Source organism: Podarcis melisellensis (genome assembly GCF_964234715.1).
Source record: "Podarcis melisellensis genome assembly, chromosome: 5".
Taxonomy (NCBI): Eukaryota; Metazoa; Chordata; class Lepidosauria; order Squamata; family Lacertidae; genus Podarcis; species Podarcis melisellensis.
This window is the reverse complement of record NC_138537.1, coordinates 5,857,159-5,869,331: the sequence shown is the minus strand read 5'-3', so window position 1 is coordinate 5,869,331 and position 12,173 is coordinate 5,857,159.

The following is a 12,173-nucleotide window of genomic DNA, read 5'->3' as shown; positions in this document are numbered from 1 at the left end:
GTTTTCTTCCAACTCTGAGCCACCTACAGTTTTGCTGCAAGTAACAGACTAACGATATTATCTTCATAGCTAAACTGTCCTACCTGTTTCCATCCACTGTTGAGCAATACGAAACAGGGGTTCAGCAACATGTCATGATCCTTTAAGTGCTGTGTTGTTATTCCATTTTGCAGGCTACCTTCCTATTTTTGCATGCTTCCTATTTCCTTCCTATTTCCAAAACTTTTAAATGCTTTCATTTCAATGTTTTCATTTTATTTTAATGTTTTCATTTTGCAGGCTACTTTCCTGTTTCCTTTTTAAAAAAAGATATTTATTAAAGTTTTCAATATTAATACAATAAAAAAATCAAAAAGAAAAAAAATAACAAAAATACAAAAACGAAAAAATACTTAAAAACACACAAAGTTTCAATAACTTATTTTTCATTAACTTATTTCCCAGACCTCCTCATACCTCCCTTTTTTGTATTCCAATTCAAATTGTTATTTCAGCAAATCCTTATCCATAAATTTTAACCTGCTTCTAAACCTTTTTTCCATATTGTCTTAGAACATTACAGCTGGAAACTGCTTAATTTCTATCCGACATCATTCTAACATTCATTAATTTTGCAATATTTCTGTAAATAATCTTTAAATTTCTTCCAATCTTCTTCCACTGACTCTTCTCCCTGGTCTCGGATTCTGCCGGTCATTTCTGCCAGTCCCATATAGTCTATCATCTTCATCTGCCATTCTTCCAGAGTGGGTAGATCCTGTGTCTTCCAGTACTTTGCGATGAGTATTCTTGCTGCTGTTGTTGCATACATAAAGAAAGTTCTGTCCTTCTTTGACACCAATTGGCCGACCATGCCCAGGAGAAAGGCCTCTGGTTTCTTCAAGAAGGTATATTTAAATACCTTTTTCATTTCATTATATATCATTTTCCCAGAAAACCTTAATCCTGCTACTTTCCTATTTCCAAAACCCTTTAATGGGGCCATAAGAGCCCTGCTGGCAGAACCATACCTAGGGGTTGGCCAGGTGGGCCTTTGGGCGCTCACTCCAACTTGCTTGTCTCATGCACAACTAAACATGGTAGGTACTTAGGAAGTTGAGGCCACCCTCCACTTCATAGCTGGCTGATTGATGCTCCAGGATAGCCAATAGTGGAGCAGCAGCTTTTTCAAAGGGCAGAGAGAGAAAGAGCAGGGTCCCACCACTGAGTTTGAGTAATGAAACAGCAGCCAGAATTTTGCTGGCACAGAAATGGAAACAGGAAGAGATGCCCAAGAAAGAAGAATGGAGGATGAAACTGATGGAATACGCAGAAATGGACAGATTGACGGGGAGAATTAGGAACCAACGTGACCAGAGATTCTCCGAGGACTGGAAGAAATTTACAGAGTATATCAAAAATTTGTGTGATGAGCAAATAACGTCCATTGGCTTTCAAGAAGCTCTGTGAAATTACTGTTAGAAATATTGTTTAAAAAATATGATGTGATTAAGAGTATATATAATATTGGGAAATGTGAGATGAGGATAAAAAATAAACGGAAAATTATCAGACAAGCTGAGGGAAGTTCTGGAAAAAAGGGTTTAAGTTAAAAATGGATGTATAATTTTGTAAAAATGTTTTTTTTATGGAAAATCTAATAAAAATATTTATTTTTTTAAAAGAGTTTGAGTAATGAGTGTGTTTTGTTTTGTTTTGTTTTGTTTTGTTTTGTTTTTTTGTTTTGTTTTGTTTTGTTTTGTTTTGTTTGTAAGATGAAACACGAGGCCAGGCATTTGGGGAAGGGGGCTTTCTTTGTTTTGGTCCACTGCCTTTTATTTTTTTACTTACTTAATTAATTAATTAAGTTATATACCACGCTATACCCGGAGGTCTAAGAACGGTTCATAAAAGTATAAAACCACAAAACCAATAACCCTGCCCCCCAAAAAATAAAACCACATTTTAAAGGACATAAGATGTCAATCAAATCAACCAAAGGCCTGGTTAAAAAGGAATGTTTTTGCTTGGCGCCTAAAGGTGTATAATGAAGGCACCAGGCAAACTTCTGTTATTAGCATTTTGTCCCAGAAGCAGCAGCTCTGGTGCCTGTGAATACGAGGTGTCCTCTATTAATCCTGTCAATTAGTAGTTTTTGGAAAGATGCTTCCCCCCTCCCCGGACCCTTGTCACACACACAACTAAATGCATATTTTATGATGGCACATGCCACCTACAATTGTTAGAATTGGTTGTGGGTTTTTAAAAAAAATAAAATTAGTATTTTCCCCCCAGCACTTCTTATATCCCTCTATTGCAGACCAGCCTTGTTACCCCTTATATCACAAATGCAGGGGGAGGAAGCAGAGACGGGCAGAATCACCAGGACTTCGTGACTTTCTTCTAGGCAAAGGCTGAAGCTACAAATGGTGACCTGCTCAGGGAAGCCATTCTAGTCTGTTTAAAGAGGCAGGACTGGGCTGGCCCAAGACTCTGGGGATCATATCTCTAGGAGAAGACTAGGGGGTCTCCAAACAAACTTGGATTCTTTGGGTGACTCCGTGACTGTTAAAGTGGTATAAGAGTGCTTCAAATGATGCTTTAATTAAGATTCCTGCATTGCAGGGGGTTGGACTAGATGACCCCCGGGGTCCCTTCCAACTCTACAATTCTGTGATTCTATGAATGCTATAGAGAACAAATGGCTTTTTTAAAAAAGCCTCAAATCTGTGACAAGAAAAGATGTAACCCTAGTTGCTGGATGAACTTGTCTGACTATGATGTGTGTGTGTGTATGAATTAGCATTAGCAGCTATATGGAAAGGGATGTTGGAGGCAAAGCTCTGTTAGGGAGAGAAAAAGAAGTTGTTGCTATCTCCAGCTCTTTCTTTCTTTGGCCGGGATTCTACATTTACCATTCTTCTGATAGGCAGAAATTCAGCAGGTGGGGAGGATGTGAGTCATTGCAATTAATGTGCATTGCTAGCTTAGTTCCATAAATTTCATTGGGTCTACTCTATGAGCAGGGACGCGTGTGGCGCTGTGGGTTAAACCACAGAGCCTAGGACTTGCCGATCAGAAAGTTGGTGGTTCGAATCCCCGTCACGGGGTGAGCTCCCATTGCTCTGTCACTCCTTCTGCCAACCTAGCGGTTCGAAAGCACATCAAAGTGCAAGTAGATAAATAGGTACCGCTATGGCGGGAAGGTAAACGGCGTTTCCGTGCACTGCTCTAGTTCGCCAGAAGCGGCTTAATCATGCTGGCCACATGGCCCGGAATCTGTACGCCGGCTCCCTCAGCCAATAAAGCGAGATGAGCGTCGCAACCCCAGAATCAGTCACGACTGGACCTAGTGGTCAGGGGTCCCTTTACCTTTACTTTACTCTATGAGTATGACCAGCATTGGAATTCCTTTGGATTGCTTTGAAGTCATTTCATTATGCACCAGTTAAAGTAATTTTTAGCCCTCCCCCCCCCCCATTTCACCACCACGCCTGGACAGCGCTCCCTGGGCTTCGGGCTGCAGGCTGCTATCCGCAAGCCTTTGGAGCGCGGCAGGCACTCCCGCCGCGCTCTGAAGGATTGCGGATAGCTTCCTGAAGCCTGGAGAGCGAGAGGGGTAAGTGCGCACTGACCCCTCTCACTCTCCAGGCTTCAGCGAAAGCCTGCATTCGCTCCATAGGACACACATACATTTCCTCTTCATTTTTGGAGGGGAAAATTTGCGTCCTATAGAGCGAAAAATACGGTATATTATGAGGCATCTTGTTTGTGCTGGATAAAAGAAAGGATAATTTTAAAAAACACGGACTTGCTGGATCTAGAAGGATATAATAATAGATATGGATGGCACTGCTATCTGTGGCAAAACAAGGTGAAAATACATAAGGTTTTACCAATCATATTTTCAGGGGCGCCCTATATGATGTATTGGACAAGAACAAAAACCTGTTAGAAAGAACCACACCCTGGTGGCTATCTCCGACAGATATGTTAATAACAAAATAATTAAATATGGAGGGAAAGAGAATAACTTATGAAGATATATTAGTGAAAACAGCGTATGGGTGGAGAATTAAACCATATGAGGAAATAAAAGATGGGCTTACAGGATGGTTACAATATCATCAGGTTAATGGTTTATTAAAAGAAGGTAAAACACTAAGGACACTAAGGATGAGATGGTCAAAGAAGTTATGATAAAGTGGGCAGTTGATTTTGGCTACAACATCGATTATGACAAATGGGTCAAATTATGGAATGAAGGGGCGAAATTTACAGCATGCTCCACCTTAAGAGAAAATTTAGGGGAAATGATGTACCGGTGGTATATTACCCCGGTCAAATTGGCCAAAATGTATAAATTGAACAATAGAGCCTGTTGGAAATGCAAATTAAAAGATGGGTATCTCTACCACATGTGGTGGGAGTGCGAAAAGATGAAAAAGTTTTGGGACTTAATACAGTGGTGCCCCGCAAGACGAATGCCTCGCAAGACGGAAAACCCGCTAGACGAAAGGGTTTTCCGTTTTGGAGGTGCTTCGCAAAACAAATTTCCTATGGGCTTGCTTTGCAAGACGAAAATGTCTTGCGAATTCCTGCGGGGTTTTTTTTCCTTTTCCCCCCTTTTTCCCAAGCCGCTAAGCTGCTTATCAGCTGATCCGCTAAGCCGCTTAACAGCTGATCCGCTAAGCTGCTAAGCCGCTTATCAGCTGATCCGCTAAGCCCGCTAAGCCGCTAATAGTACTAATCTGCTAAGCCGCTAATGGGCTTGCTTCACAAGATGAAAAAACCACAAGACGAAGAGACTCGCAGAACGGATTCTTTTCATCTTGCGAGGCACCACTGTATATAATGAATTGAAAAAACTTTTTAAGTATACATTTCCAAAAAAACCCTGAAATCTTTTTATTAGGGATAATAGGGAAGGAAGTAAAAAAAGATCATAAATTACTTCAATATGCTACTGCAGCAGCTAGAATACTTGTGGCCTAAAAATGGAAATTACAGGAGACCCCAAAATTAATAGAATGGCAAACCAAATTTTTTGAATATACAGAATTAGCTAAAATGACATTCAGAATTCGAGACCAAAAAGGGACAAAGTTCGAAGAAGAATGGGGTAAATTTGTGGTATATATAAGATCTAACTGTAGAAGTTTAAAAACTACGGCAGGGTTAACATAAATCCTGTGATGTGTATAGAATGTGAATAAGAAACTACAAGAGAAGACATATATTAAGAAAACCAAAACAGGGAAGGAAGGAAGTCTGGGCGTGAATATACGCAGTGTAAATAAGATGACACAAAATGTTGATTGTAAAGATTGTTTTATATGTTGTTTGTGGAAAACTTAATAAAAAGCATTAAAAAAAAAAAGGAAATGCGGGCTTATGTGGAGGTGTACAGTATTTCAAAATGCACCAACACTTTCTAACAAAGCAAGGTCAAGCCCAAAGCTCATATGTAGAAAAATACACTTTTAAATCAATAAGCAAAGATGTGTCATGCAACATCCACATTTTTCCATTTAAGAATAAATTGCTTGGCAGTGTATAGGTTCCCATTACATCTAGCTACTCTCTGTAAACAATTGTTGCAAGCCTAGTCATTTGCAAATTAAGCCAGCAGTCCTTTCTGAAGCTAGCAATTAGCATACGACTAGGTCCCTGGGTAGTGACGGAGCAGATTCTGAGGCCCCTTGAGTCAGTTTTAGATTCCTCCTGGAAGACGTCATTTTCTTAGAGTCATCCTCAACATCATAAAACAACTTGGGTGTTCTGCTGAATAACAATTAGGTACAATTAGCATCAAATCCAGAGACACTGGCATAACATATAGGAATGACATACTTCCTTTTCAAACATTGTAATCAATGTGCAAGATCTTCTGCAGGAGGTGCTCCACTTTTCCAGGCCCATTGGGCAAGGACTGCATAAGAAAATCATTTGAGCTGTACAGCAAACACCGATGAGCAGGCGAAAGGACAGTGCCTTGATTGCATGCTGACATTTTAACATATGCACAGTATTGCTAAATATCGGGGAGATTCCAGCTCTCTCTCCAATTATTCATCCAAACGTAAGAAGAGAATGTTTTAGCAAAAGAGACTTAAGGCACAATTTCATAGTCCTTTGTGCAGCAAGAGGTAGCTCCTTAGATAAAGTCTCTCTCGCTGTTTAGACAGTTTGCTCTGAGTAACTTCTAGGTTAGATTAACACAAAGCAAACTGAAAAGTGTATTTCATAAGCATAACCAACTTTGGCATAACTTGTGTTCTAAACAAAATTAAGCAAAATCTGCCCTTTTCCCCTTATGGGGTATCCAAGAGACCATATAGAGTCCTTACGTAGGTTCCCTATTGGTAGGAGAAAATAACAGAGGCCAACCAGAGAATATTGAGAAGCAAAGCAGCTAGTAAGCCTGATCTTTATTGATCTGTTGCAACAGGGTGCTCCCCTCACACGCAGGAAAGGAGGAGGAACCCAGAACCAAGGTGTGCCCCTCCTTATATAGACATTTTAAATTGCCCACCCTGGAGTCCAAGACCAGCCCCAGAAGCATCATACATATGTCACAGAAGGGGTGTAGCTCAAGACCACCCCCCAGACACATCATACCTACATCACAAAAAGGGCAGCAGAAATCTGAGTACGTTGTTTATCTCCTGTCGTTGTTTATCTCCTGTCTGGCGGGTTGCCTGTTAATGCTCACTTGATTGGATACCCTGGGGAGCCTGGCCAGTCTTTTGGAACAAAAACTATCATAGTCTTTGCTAGCTATGCTCTCCCCATCCCCTGTATGTTTTTCACCTACTCCCACTTTAGATTTTTGAGTCCAAAAAGACTTCACCCCAAATGGTTGATGCAAATGTTGCACTGAACAACTAAGGCTGCTGGGGAAAGTCTTTTTGGTCTCAGAAATCTCACCAAACTTCCTGTCCAATACAAATTGCAACAAAGCCAGCACCTCCTCTCCTTCACACACACACACCTTCTGGTTATAAACCAACACCAGCACCCCAATGGGTTGGGCCAGCTGCCCTACTGAGAAATGAGTGGGTAAGGAAACTGCCCTGTAGGGTTCGCCTGTAAATTTAAAAAAGCCACCTCCACCCGTATCTACACTATTCTACCCATCCACACACGCTTCCCTAACCTACGGCCAAATTGTGTACTGTGTACTGTGTCACAAACGGCTCACAGGACATGGCAGTAGAGATGGCAGACAGAAATGTTTATTGTGTGTCTCACACAAGAACAGAAGAGCAACAGAAACATAACCCAGATACAACTAAGTGCAGTGCCATCTTGTGGCTAAACTATATAATACAGTGGTGCCTAGCAAGAAGAAATTAATTCGTTCCGCAAGTTTTTTCTTCTTGGGAGTTTTTCGTCTTGCAAAGCACGGTTTCCCATAGGAATGCATTAAAAATCAATTAATGCGTTCCTATGGAGACCGCTTGCCAGGCTGGCGGTGCGGAGAAGGGCTTTTCTCCCCACCGCAAGCCTTCAGCACAGGTACGGGAACAGAGGGGAAGGCGCACAGCGCTTCTCCTCTGTTCCCGGGGCTTGCGGTGGGAGGAGGGTTTTTCCTCCCCACCGCCAACATTCAGAACAGCATTCTGAATGTTGGCGGTGGGAAGGAAAACCCTCCTCCCGCCGCCAGCCTTCGGAGGAGCCTTCCGAAGCCTGGCGGGGGGGAGGGCTCTCCGCCCCATCGCCAGCCTTCGGAGGAGCCTTCCGAAGCCTGGCGGGGGGAGCAGGGCTCTCCGCCCCATCGCCAGCCTTCGGAGGAGCCTTCCGAAGCCTGGTGCGGGGAGAATATAATAATAATAATAATAATAATAATAATAATAATAATAATAATAATAATAATAATTTATTATTTGTACCCCGCCCATCTGGCTGGGTTTCCCCAGCCACTCTGGGCGGCTTCCAACAGAAATGAAAAATACACTAAAATGTCACATATTAAAAACTTCCCTGAACAGGGCTGCCTTCAGATGTCTTCTGAATGTCAGGTAGTTGTCCATCGCCTTGACATCTGGTGGGAGGGCATTCCACAGGGCGGGCGCCACCACCGAGAAGGCCCTCGGCCTGGTTCCCTGCAACTTGGCCTCTCGCAGGGAGGGAACCGCCAGAAGGCCCTCGGAGCTGGACCTCAGTGTCCGGGCAGAACGATGGGGGAGGAGACGCTCCTTCAGATATACTGGACCGAGGCCATTTAGGGCTTTAAAGGTCAGCACCAACACTTTGAATTGTGCTCGGAAACGTACTGGGAGCCAATGTAGGTCTTTCAAGACCGGTGTTATATGGTCTCGGCGGCCGCTCCCAGTCACCAGTCTAGCTGCCGCATTCTGGATTAGTTGTAGTTTCCGGGTCACCTTCAAAGGTAGCCCCACGTAGAGCGCATTGCAGTAGTCCAAGCGGGAGATAACCAGAGCATGTACCACTCTGGCAAGACAGTCCGCAGGCAGATAGGGTCTCAGCCTACGTACCAGATGGAGCTGGTAAACAGCTGCCCTGGATACAGATTTGACCTGTGCCTCCATGCACAGCTGTGAGTCCAAAATGACTCCCAGGCTGCGCACCTGGTCCTTCAGGGGCACAGTTACCCCATTCAGTACCAGGGAATCCTCCACACCTGCCCGCCTCCTGTCCCCCAAAAACAGTACTTCTGTCTTGTCAGGATTCAACCTCAATCTGTTAGCCGCCATCCATCCTCCAACCGCTTCCAGACACTCACACAGGACCTTTACCGCCTTCACTGGTTCTGATTTAAAGGAGAGGTAGAGCTGGGTATCATCTGCATACTGATGAACACCCAGCCCAAACCTCCTGATGATCCCTCCCAGCGGCTGCATGTAGATGTTGAAAAGCATGGGGGAGAGGACAGAACCCTGAGGCACCCCACAAGTGAGCGGCCAGGGGTCTGAACACTCATCCCCCACCACCACTTTCTGAACACGGCCCAGGAGGAAGGAGCGGAACCACTGTATGACAGTGCCCCCAGCTCCCAGCCCCCCAAGACGGTCCAGAAGGATGTCATGGTCGATGGTATCAAACGCCGCTGAGAGATCCAGCAGAACTAGGAAACAGCTCTCACCTTTGTCCCTAGCCCGCCGGAGATCATCAACCAGTGCGACCAAGGCAGTTTCAGTCCCATGATGAGGCCTGAATCCCGACTGGAAGGGATCCAAATGGTCCGCTTCTTCCAGGCGTGCCTGGAGTTGTTCAGCAACCACTCGCTCAATCACCTTGCCCAAGAATGGAAGGTTTGAGACTGGGCGATAATTGGCCATCGTGGCCGCATCTAAAGATGGTTTTTTAAGAAGCGGTTTGATAACCGCCTCTTTCAGCGGGTCTGGGAAGGCTCCCTCACGGAGGGAAGCATTCACCACCCCACAAAGCCCATCGCCCAGTCCTTCCCGGCTAGCTTTTATAAGCCAGGATGGGCAAGGATCCAGGAGACAGGTGGTTGGCTTCACTCGTCCAAGCAGCCTGTCCACATCCTCGGAGGTAACAGATTGAAATTGATCCCACACAACTTGACCAGACAGGACTCTAGCACTCTCCCGCCCCGGCCCTGCTCCCACGGTGGAGTCTACTTCTTCCCGAATCTGAGCGATTTTATCTGCAAAAAAATTTGCAAAATCATTGCAGGAGAACATGTGGCCCGTACTGGGCCCCGATGTTACAGGTGGTTCCGCTAAATTGTGAACCACCTGAAAGAGTCTCCTGCTGCTGTTTTCTGCAGATGCAATAGAGGCGGTGAAGAAAGTCTTCTTCGCCGTCGCTATCGCCACTTGGTAGGCTCGACGTTGAGCTCTAACCCGTGTCCGGTCAGATTCAGAATGAGTTATCCGCCACCGGCGCTCTAGCCGTCTCAACGATTGTTTCATTGCCCTCAGATCTGTGGAAAACCACGGGGCTCTCCGGGCTTCATGCAATCGGAGAGGGCGCTTCGGAGCCAAACAGTCAATAGCCCTGGTTAACTCCACATTCCAGCGGGCCACCAGGGAATCGGCTGAAAGGCCATCAACATGGGATAAAGCATCCCCTACCACTCTCTGGAAACCATTTGGATCCATTAAGTGGCGGGGGCGGACCATCCGAATCGGTCCCACCTCCCTGCAGAGGGGATGGGTCGCAGAGAAGTCTAGTTGCACCAGGAAGTGGTCTGACCATGGCACTTCTTTCGTTTCACTTTTACTTAGTGTCAGATCACCAACATCCGTAGAGGTAAACACCAGGTCCAAGGCATGTCCGCGGCTATGGGTTGGGCCAGACTTATTCAGGGACAGCCCCATGGAGGCCATGCTTTCCACGAAGTCCCGAGCGGCCCCTTGTAAGGTCGTGTCGGCATGGATGTTAAAATCCCCTAGGACGACCAAGCTAGGTGTCTCCAGGAGAACATCCGCCACGACCTGAAGCAGCTCGGGCAGGGAATCCTTGGTGCAGCGGGGAGGTCGGTACACCAAAAGGAATCCTGTACTGCCCCTATTGCCCAACTTCCAGAACATGCACTCAGAAAACTGGGTCTTCCCAATAGGACGCCTGGTGCAAACTAATGACTTCCTAAAAATCACTGCAACCCCCCCTCCCCGCCCACATGACCTGGGTTGCTGTGCGTAAGAGAAACCTGGTGGACAAGCAGCGGCAAGGACAGGCCCATCTGCTTCATCCAACCAAGTCTCTGTTACACATGCCAGGTCAAGTCCTCCATCCATGATCAAGTCATGGATGGCAGTGGTCTTATGAACCATTGACCTGGCATTGCACAGCAACACTTTCAGGTCATGTGGGTATCCCTTGCTGATTCTAGTATTCATCCGGTCAGGACCAGACCCGGAGGCAGGGATAGTCCTCAGACAACGACTAAACCTGCCTCCTCTGTAATGACATGGTCTGGTCTTAGCGTAACTCCTCCTCCTACCCGTGATCACTGAGATCGGTTGTCCCAGTGCATTCCCCCCTGTGAAACATATCCCAGCCATTTTGTGGGCTGGGGCCCATTCCCCGGCAGCCCTGACCCCTCCCCTTAAGAGCAAAATAACCCCTTTAAAAAACAAAACAAAAAAAACACACAAATACAACAATACAAACAAAAAACAATAAAAATTACAAAAATTACAAAAACATAAAATCAAACAAATTCCCAGGCCCAATAAACATCCACCGCACCCCCCCCCCCATACAAAAAATTCAAAATAAAAATTTTAAAACATTTTAAAAGCACTCTGCAGCCCTCCAGCAGTGACAGCAACTGTTCTAGTGAGGCCCGTCAGGCCCTGCCCCAGGCCAGATGGTGAGTGGCAGGAAGGAGCAGGGCCCTCAGACACTCACATACAGGAGAAGGTCTCTCCACCCCACCGCCAGCCTTCGGAGGAGCCTTCCGAAGCCTGGCGCGGGGAGAAGGGCTCTCCGCCCCATCGCCAGCCTTCAGAGGAGGTCCGAGGACAGTGGGGAAGATGCGCTGCGCTTCCCCGCTGTCCCGGAGATTTCCCTATGGGCTTTCGTCTTGCGAAGGAAGCCCATAGGGAAATTCGTTTTGCGAAGCACCTCCAAAATGGAAAACCCTTTCGTCTAGCGGGTTTTCCGTCTTGCGAGGCGTTCGTCTTGCGGGGCACCACCGTATACTATCCACACACTATAGACCTTCTTTTAGCAACTGCACCAGAAGACAAAACTGCCCATAAGGCTAATTCATAAATTAAAATAAGCCGCCGTCTCTCAAATCTAGGACCATTATTCCAACTGGCCACTTACTCCTCCCCGGCCCAGGGCTGACTGTAGCTCTTGCACACTCCAAGCCTCCACCTCGCAGCCAGGCCAAGGTTTGTTTTGCAGGACAAAAAGTCTCAGGTCTTCTGGTCAGCTCAGGTTTTGTGCACTGCCTAGAGGTTTTATTGACAGATAAGCAGTGCACAAATAAAACAGGCTAGGAAAAGGCCTCCATAGCTCTGTTTCTCAGCAACCTGCAAACACAGAGGCTGCAAATGCCCCCTAGAGGAATGAAATTAGACATTGTTTTTGAGACAGCCTGCACCATTGATATTTCACATTATGTATGCATGAGTCTCCCTCTATTGTGTGGGCAGGTAATCCCTCCCCTACCTGGCCTGGTTTCCTTGGCAACGCTTCCCCCAGGTGGGATTGGACAACTGACTGAGGTAGGCGGAGACCTCCAG